Source organism: Colobus angolensis, unplaced genomic scaffold, assembly GCF_000951035.1.
Source record: "Colobus angolensis palliatus isolate OR3802 unplaced genomic scaffold, Cang.pa_1.0 Scaffold64, whole genome shotgun sequence".
In the NCBI taxonomy this organism is placed as follows: domain Eukaryota; kingdom Metazoa; phylum Chordata; class Mammalia; order Primates; family Cercopithecidae; genus Colobus; species Colobus angolensis.
This window is the reverse complement of record NW_012120043.1, coordinates 2694940-2702508: the sequence shown is the minus strand read 5'-3', so window position 1 is coordinate 2702508 and position 7569 is coordinate 2694940. Positions and strand designations below refer to the sequence as shown.

At 49.9% G+C, this 7569-nt stretch overlaps 1 long non-coding RNA gene across 1 annotated transcript in view; it reads left to right on the top strand.

The window, feature by feature from the left end:
- Positions 1-7569, top strand: part of LOC105527651 — a 171193-nt gene that overhangs the window by 109054 nt on the left and 54570 nt on the right. The window contains exon 2 of the long non-coding RNA XR_001004255.1: positions 4506-4545. This is a non-coding gene — a long non-coding RNA (uncharacterized LOC105527651). The remainder of the gene's footprint in view (positions 1-4505; positions 4546-7569) is intronic.

Sequence of the window (7569 nt, the reverse complement as noted above, 5' to 3'; positions counted from 1 at the left end):
AAAAAAAAAAAAATTAGCCAGATATGGTGGCAGGTGTAATCCCAGCTACTCTGGAGGCCAAGGCAGGAGAATCACTTGAGCCCAGGAGACTGACACTGCAGCAAGCTGAGATTGCGCCATTGCACTCCAGCCTGGGCAACAGAGTAAGACCCTGTCTCCAAAAAAAAAAAAAAAAAAAAAAAAGAGGCACACACAGAACAAGGTCATGTATTGATCAGATAAAGCAAAGGAAAGTTTCCTGAAACTCAAAGGAAACTAACCCTGCAAAAATATTCTCTAGGAGCAATGATTCATATTCGCAAACTCAGTTTTTGGTGGTGACTTCACAGAATAGAACTACCACAAATAATGAGAATCAAATCAACTGCGTATATATCTATGTGTGTGTGTGTGTGTGTGTGTGTGTGTGTGTGTATAGTGTATATATATCTTCTTTGTGACTATGAAAGGAATATTACTGGCCGGGCGTGGTGGCTCACACTTGTAATCCCAGCACTTTGGAAGGCCAAGGTGGGGGGATCGCTTGAGGTCAGGAGTTTGAGACTAGCCTGACCAGCAGGGTGAAACCCCATCTCTACTAAAAATACAAAAAACAGCCAAGCGTGGTGGTCGGCCGCCTGTAATCCCAGCTACTTGGGAGACTGAGACAGAAGAATTGCTTGAGCCCAGAAGGCAGAGGTTGCAGTGAACTGAGATCGCGCCACCGCACTCCAGCCTGGGTGACAGAGTGACACCTGTCTCAAAAAATAAAATAAAAAGGAAAGAAAGAGAGAAAGAGAGAGAAAGAAGAAAGAAAAAGAAAGAAAGAAAGAAAGAAAGAAAGAAAGAAAGAAAGAAAAAGAGAAAAGGAAAGAAGGAAAGAGAGAGAAAGAAGAAAGAAAAAGAAAGAAAGAAAGAAAGAAAGAAAGAAAGAAAGAAAGAAAAAGAAAGAGAGAGAAGGAAAGAGAAAGAGAAAGAAAGAGAGGAAGGAAGAGAAAGTTACATAACTTCATTTTACAGAATCTGAGAATCACATAAGGAGAGGAAAAGCATCCACAATCCCAGTGCTTTATCCTTTCCCCAGACATCTACATACGCACTCTTATTTTTAAAAATTGAGGTTCTATACAGTTTGATCATCTTCCTTTAAAACCTTTTTTGCTGGCCAGGTGCAATGGCACATACCTGTCATCCCAGCACTTTAGGAGGCCAAGGTGGGAGGATGGCTTGAGCCCAGGAGTCTGAGGCCAGCCTGGGCAACATGGCAAAACCCTGTCTCTACAAGAATAAAAATTAGCTGGGTGTGGTGGCAGGTGCCTGTAGTCTCAGCTACTCAGGAGGCTGAGGAGGGAGGATCACTTGAGCCCAGGAGGTTGAGGCTGCAGTGAGCTGTGATCATGCCGTTGCACTCCAGCCTGAGTAACAGACCCTATCTCAAAAAAAAAAAAAGAAAGGACATGGTGCCCATCAGATCAGTGGCAAGGATAATGAAAATAATACAGTGTTACAGTGTGCTGATGAAAAGTGATATTTCCAGTCACCTAAAAGTAAGGCTGAAAGGCCGGGCGCGGTGGCTCACGCCTGTAATCCCAGCTCTTTCGGAGGCCAAGGTGGGCGGATCACAAGGTCAGGAGATTGAGACCATCCTGGCTAACACAGTGAAACCCCGTCTCTACTAAAAATACAAAAAATTACCCAGGCATGGTGGCCCGTGCCTGTAGTCCCAACTACTTGGGAGGCTGAGGCAGGAGAATCGCTTGTACCTGGGAGGCAGAGGTTGCAGTGAGCTGAGATCGCTCTACTGCACTCCAGCCTGGGTGACAGAGCAAGAATCCATCTCAAAGAAAAAAAAAGTGAGCCTGAGAGAGAAATGCACCGAGTCACCCATCAGAATGAGGAGCTGTGGTTCCCTGGTCAAGGGCCATGGCCTGAGACAGGGTCAAAGTCCTGTGGGTTCTGAGGCTGCCCCGGGGCTGCAGTGAGGTGGCCCCAGCATCCTCGGTCACTGTCCTGATTTTATAGATCAGGAGCTGAGGTCACACCGGGCTGGCCTGGGCACGTCGCACTTACTCAGAGTTTGTGACGGGTCAGAAGTCTAATTTCCCGTCTTTCTCTATCACGGTCCTGGAACCATGCTGCAACTCCATTGGCTGACCTGGCTGGGTGGAGCCTGTGAGGCTTCCGTGAGTGCAGGCGCCTTTGGGCAGGAGGGAGGAAAGTTCCTGCAGCCCCCCCGTTTCTTGAGTTGGTGCATGTTTACTAGCAGGACCTTGCTTTCGATGCAGGACTGGGTGGAGGCTCTCGCTCCTGCGTGCATGTGTGTGTGAACATGTGTGTGTGCACGTGTGTCTGTGTGTGTGCATATGTGTGTGCATGTATGTGCACGTGTCTGAGTGTGCATGCAAATGTGTGTGCATGTGTCTTGTGTGTGCACGTGTATGTGTGTCTCTGTGTGTGCATGTGTGTGCATGTGTCTGTGCATGTGTACAGTGCACATGTGTGCACGTGCATGTGTGTGTGTGAGCGTGCGTGTGTGCATGTGTGTGCATGCAAATGTGTGTGCATGTGTGTGTCTCGTGTACACATGCGTGTCTGTGTGTGCCTGTGTGTACAGTGCACGTGTGTGTACGTGCATGTATGCGTGTGTGTATGCATATGTGCATGTGTCTGTGTGTATGTGCATGTGTGAGTATGCGTGTGTGTGCGTGCGTGTGTGCATGTGTGTGTGTGTGTGTAGAGGTGGGAGGGGAGGCAGCCCCCTGGATGTCTGTAGGTCACTAAGAGGTCAGGGATCTCACATGGAGTGATTCTGTCCCCCAGGGGACCCTGGGCTGTGTCTGGGGACATTTGTGGCCAACACATCTGTGGGTGCTCCTGGCATGGAGCAGGTGGAGGCCAGGGGCGCTGCTCAGCACCGTGCAGAGTCCAGGATGGTCCCGCCCCAGAGAACAATCTGGTGCTGGTGTCCGTAATGCTGGGTGGGGGGAGAGACCCTGGCTTAGGAGAAGGTGACCCCAGCCACCGCCTTCCTGCAGCTGAGACCCGGGAGCCTCCGGGAAAGCCAGGCCTGCCTGGCTGGGCTGAAGGTGGGGAGGCTTCCCGCCGACCTCAGCTTCCTTGGCCTGGGATGCAGCCCCAGGGCGCAGGTCTGCTGAGAAAGTGTCGTGTGTGCGTGGCCCTGACTCCAGCCCAGGACAGCAGCCGTGTGGCTCTTCTTTGCGTCGGTGGAAAAAATCCCATTGGTGTGTGGAAACAGCAAATGTTTCTGAAGGAAGAGGAGCTGGGCCTGCTTCGGAGACCACAGGGGCCCTTCAGGGCAGGAGGGAAACAGCCTCAGCCACGTGAACCTGGCCCAGCCCGGCCTCGAGCAGCTCAGGAGGTTGGGCCTGGTTTGGGCCTGGGTTGGGCCCGGTGCAGGGGGCGTCTGCTGACCTCGCCGGGCAAGCCCACTGCAGGGTGAGCCTCGCTACGCAGGACGGGGCCTCCCCTAGCGCTGACAGTGCCGCAGCTCCTGGCTTCTCCCAGTGGGACCGGCGGCTCAGCAGCAGAGCAGTGGTGGCCTAACCGGGAGACACGGAACCGGGCAGCTGGGCTCACTGTGCGCAAGTCCCAGCCCCATGACCTCCGCTGGTGTAGACGCTCAGCAAGGCAGGGGCCTCTGCCTGCCTCGGGCCTCCTCGTCCACAAAATAGGAAGCTGCCACGAAGCTGAAGGAGGCAGATGGCTGCCTGCGTCTCCCTCCAGGCCTTAGTGGGAGTCAGGAAAGACCACGGAAGGTGGTCCCCGTGGCCCTGTCACGACCCGTGCGCTCTGCATCAGAGACGGATGCAGGACCCGGCTGTATCCAGGGTCCGGCTTGGAGCAGAGGATTCTGTTCTATGGAAAACCGCAGCTCCAAAGGCCCCAGTCCTCCCCCCTACCCGCCCAACCCCGGAGACCAGTCACGGGGGCACGGAGCCGTCCTTTCCTTCCTGTTTGACCTCCTGGCCCTCGGCGGCTCACATGAGACCCCCGGCCTTCCTGCCCCCTGTATACCTGTCACTTCCTCCATTCGGGGTTAATTGGTTTATCCCCAGTTTCCACTTTCCACCTCTCCCTTTGCCCGGCACGTGGCTTACATCAAAGTAGAAATCAGAGATGGAAAAACACCAGAGCATGCCATGGGAAGGCTCCGTGCCTGGATATTTTGTTTTTCTTGCAGTGGTGTGTCTGAGGGACTGGACTTTGAGTGTGGGGTTGGGGCTTTCTTGTTCGGAAATGGAGTAACACAAGTTTCTAGAAAGATAATCTACCCAGTTGTCCTGCAAGAGAAACATACAGGTCTTTTCCACGTGATGGGTGGTAAACAATAAAGCTGATTCTGCCCCCGTTTTCTCCCGAGGGCGCGGCCGTTTCGAATCCCCATGCCTCATTTTTGGGGACAGCAATGTCGTCCTCCGATAAAAGCTGGAGGTAGCCCTGTGAGTTCCTTGTAAGTAAAAAATATGTAACCATGCTTTTCTCTTTCTCTATCCTTTTTTAAACAGGGTGTAGAGCAAGCCGCGATTCCTGAGGAAACTAAAAAAGGTATGTGGCATTTTCTCTTACTTCATGAGCTTGGAATCTCTTGTGTTTTAGAAAAAGGAACAAACAAGTCCTGGTCTTTTATGTGTGCCTGACACACTGGGAGGCTGAGTCATCCCATAAAAGGGCTCTGGGCTCGGAGCCAGGAAACCTGAGTTCAAATCCCAGATCCCCTTTTACCAGCTCTGCCTCGTTTGGGTGGGTTCCGGTCAACTGTCTGTGGAGGAGATGACGTTCTCCGTTTTGCAGGAAGGTTGCAAAGATTAAACAAGGATATAGATACAAAAATATAAAAATGGCCAGGGGCAGTGGCTCACGCCTGTAATCCCAGCACTTTGGGAGGCCAAGGCAGGCGGGTCACCTGAGGTCGGGCGTTAGAGACCAGCCTGGCCAACATGGCGAAACCCCATCTCTACCAAAAATACAAAACTTAGGTGGGCATGGTGGCAGGTGCCTGTAATCCCAGCTACTCCGGAGACTGAGGCAGGGGAATGGCTTGAACCCAGCAGACAGAGGTTGCAGTGAGCTGAGATCACGCCGCTGTACACTAGCTTGGGCGATAGAGCGAGACTCTGTCTCAAAATATACATATAAAACATATATATTTTATAACAGTATATGTAACATTTATAATATATATTACATATATTTTATTACATTTATAAAATATATGTTATATATAACATATATATTTTATACACACATACACATATATATATGTATACACAGTGGTGTGCACCTGTAGTCCCAGCTGCTCAGGAGGCTGAGGCAAGAGGATCGCTTGAACCCAGGAGTTCAAGGCTGCAGTGAGCTATGATCCCACCACTGCACTCCAGCCTCGGTGATAGAGCGAGACCCGGTCTCTTAAAAAATATACATATATATACACGTATATACGTATATATAGTACGTACATATATACATGTATATATACACTTGTGTGTGTATATATACGTATATACGTATATATACATACCCAGTGTGGTGGCACATGCCTATAATCCTAGCATTTTGGGAGGCTGAGGCGGAAGGATCACTTGAGCCCAGCAGGTGGAGGCTGCTGTGAGCTGTCACTGAGATTGCACCCTTGGACTCCACACTGGGCAACAGAGTGAGACCAGGTCTCTAAAATAAAGAAAAGAAAAAAATATATATATACACACATATATAATATATATTATATATATATATTTATATATATATATATATGCTCAACACCATGCTGGCATCTAAGTCAGTATCTAAGAGATGTGAGTGGAACCTGAAACCACAGCTGATCTGTTTCATTCGTGTTTTTCTAGGAATTTGTCCATTTCACATAGATGACCTAATTGGGTGTCACACACTGGTTGATAATACCATGGTATTCTCTGATAATGCTTTTTATTTCCATAAGGTTGGTAGTCATGTGTCCCCCTTTCGTTTCATTTCTGCGTGTAGTTATTTGCATCTTATTTCCTTTTTTTTTTTTTTGGTTTTGCTTTTGGTCAGCCTCGCTAGAGGTTTGTCAAGAAGCAACTTTTGGTTTCGACGACTCACCAGTTTTTCTCATCTCTGTCTCGTTTATCGCTGCTCTGATCTTTACAATTTCCTTCCTCCTGCTGGCTTGGGGCTGCCTTTGTTCTTCCTTTTCTGGTTCCTTAGGGCAGCCATCCTCAACCTTTTTGGCACCAGGGAGTGGATTCGTGGAAGACAGTTTCTCCACGGACGGTGGGGGAGCCGGGAGGATGGTTTAGGGGCGATTCAAACGTATTACTTTTATTGTGCACTTTATTTCTGTTATTATTATATTGTAATATATAATAAAATAATTCCACAACTCACCATAATGAGGCATCAGTGGGAGCCCGGAGCTTGCTTCCTACAACTAGATGGTCCCTGGGCTGGGTGTGGTGGCTCACGCCTGTCATCCCAGCACTTTGGGAGGCTGAGGCGGGCGGATCCCTTGAGGTCAGGAGTTCAAGACAAGCCTGGCCAACAATATGAAACCCCATCTCTACTAAAAACAAAAAAATGAGCCGGGCGCGGTGGCTCAAGCCTGTAATCCCAGCACTTTGGGAGGCTGAGGCGGGCGGATCCCTTGAGGTCAGGAGTTCAAGACAAGCCTGGCCAACAATATGAAACCCCATCTCTACTAAAAACAAAAAAATGAGCCAGGCATGGTGGTGGACACCTGTAGTCCCAGCTACTTGGGAGGCTGAGGTAGGAGAACTGCCTGAACCCGGGAGGCGGAGGTTGCAGTGAGCCAAGATCGTGCCATTGCCCTCCAGCCGGGGTCAACAGAGCGAGACTCTGTCTCCATAACAAACAAAAACTAGATGGTCCCATCTGGAGGTGATGGGAGATAGTGACAGATCGTCAGGCATTAGATTATTTTTGTTTGTTTATTTTGAGACAGAGTCTGTCTCTGTTGCCCACTTTGGAGTGCAGCGGCATGATCTTAGCTCACTGCAACCTCCGCCTCCCGGGTTCAAGCAATTTCCGGCTAATTTTTTGTATTTTTTAGTAGAGACGGGGTTTCATCGTGTTGGCCAGTCGAGACCATTAGGCATTAGATTCTCATAAGGAGCGCGCAGCCGAGATCCCTCCCGTGCACAGTTCACAGTAAGGCTCACTCTTCTGTGAGAATCTGATGCTGCCGCTGATGTGACAGGAGGCGGGGCTCAGGTGGGAATGCAAGCGACGGGGAGCAGCTGTGAATACAGAAGCAGCAGCAGGTGCGGTGGCTCACACCTGTAATCCCAGCCCTTTGGGAGGTCAAGATGGGAGGATCGCCTGAGGTCAGGAGTTCGAGACCAGACTGGCCAACATGGCAAAACCCTGTCTCTACTAAAAATAAAAAAAGTTAGCCGGGCGTGGTGGCACATGCCTGTAATCCCAGCTACTTGGGAGACTGAGGCAGAAGACTTACTTGAACCCGGGAGGCAGAGGTTGCCGTGACCCGAGATCGTGCCATTGCACTCCAGCCTGGGGGGCCAGAGCAAGACTCTGTCTCAAAAATATATATATAAATAATTTAAATATATA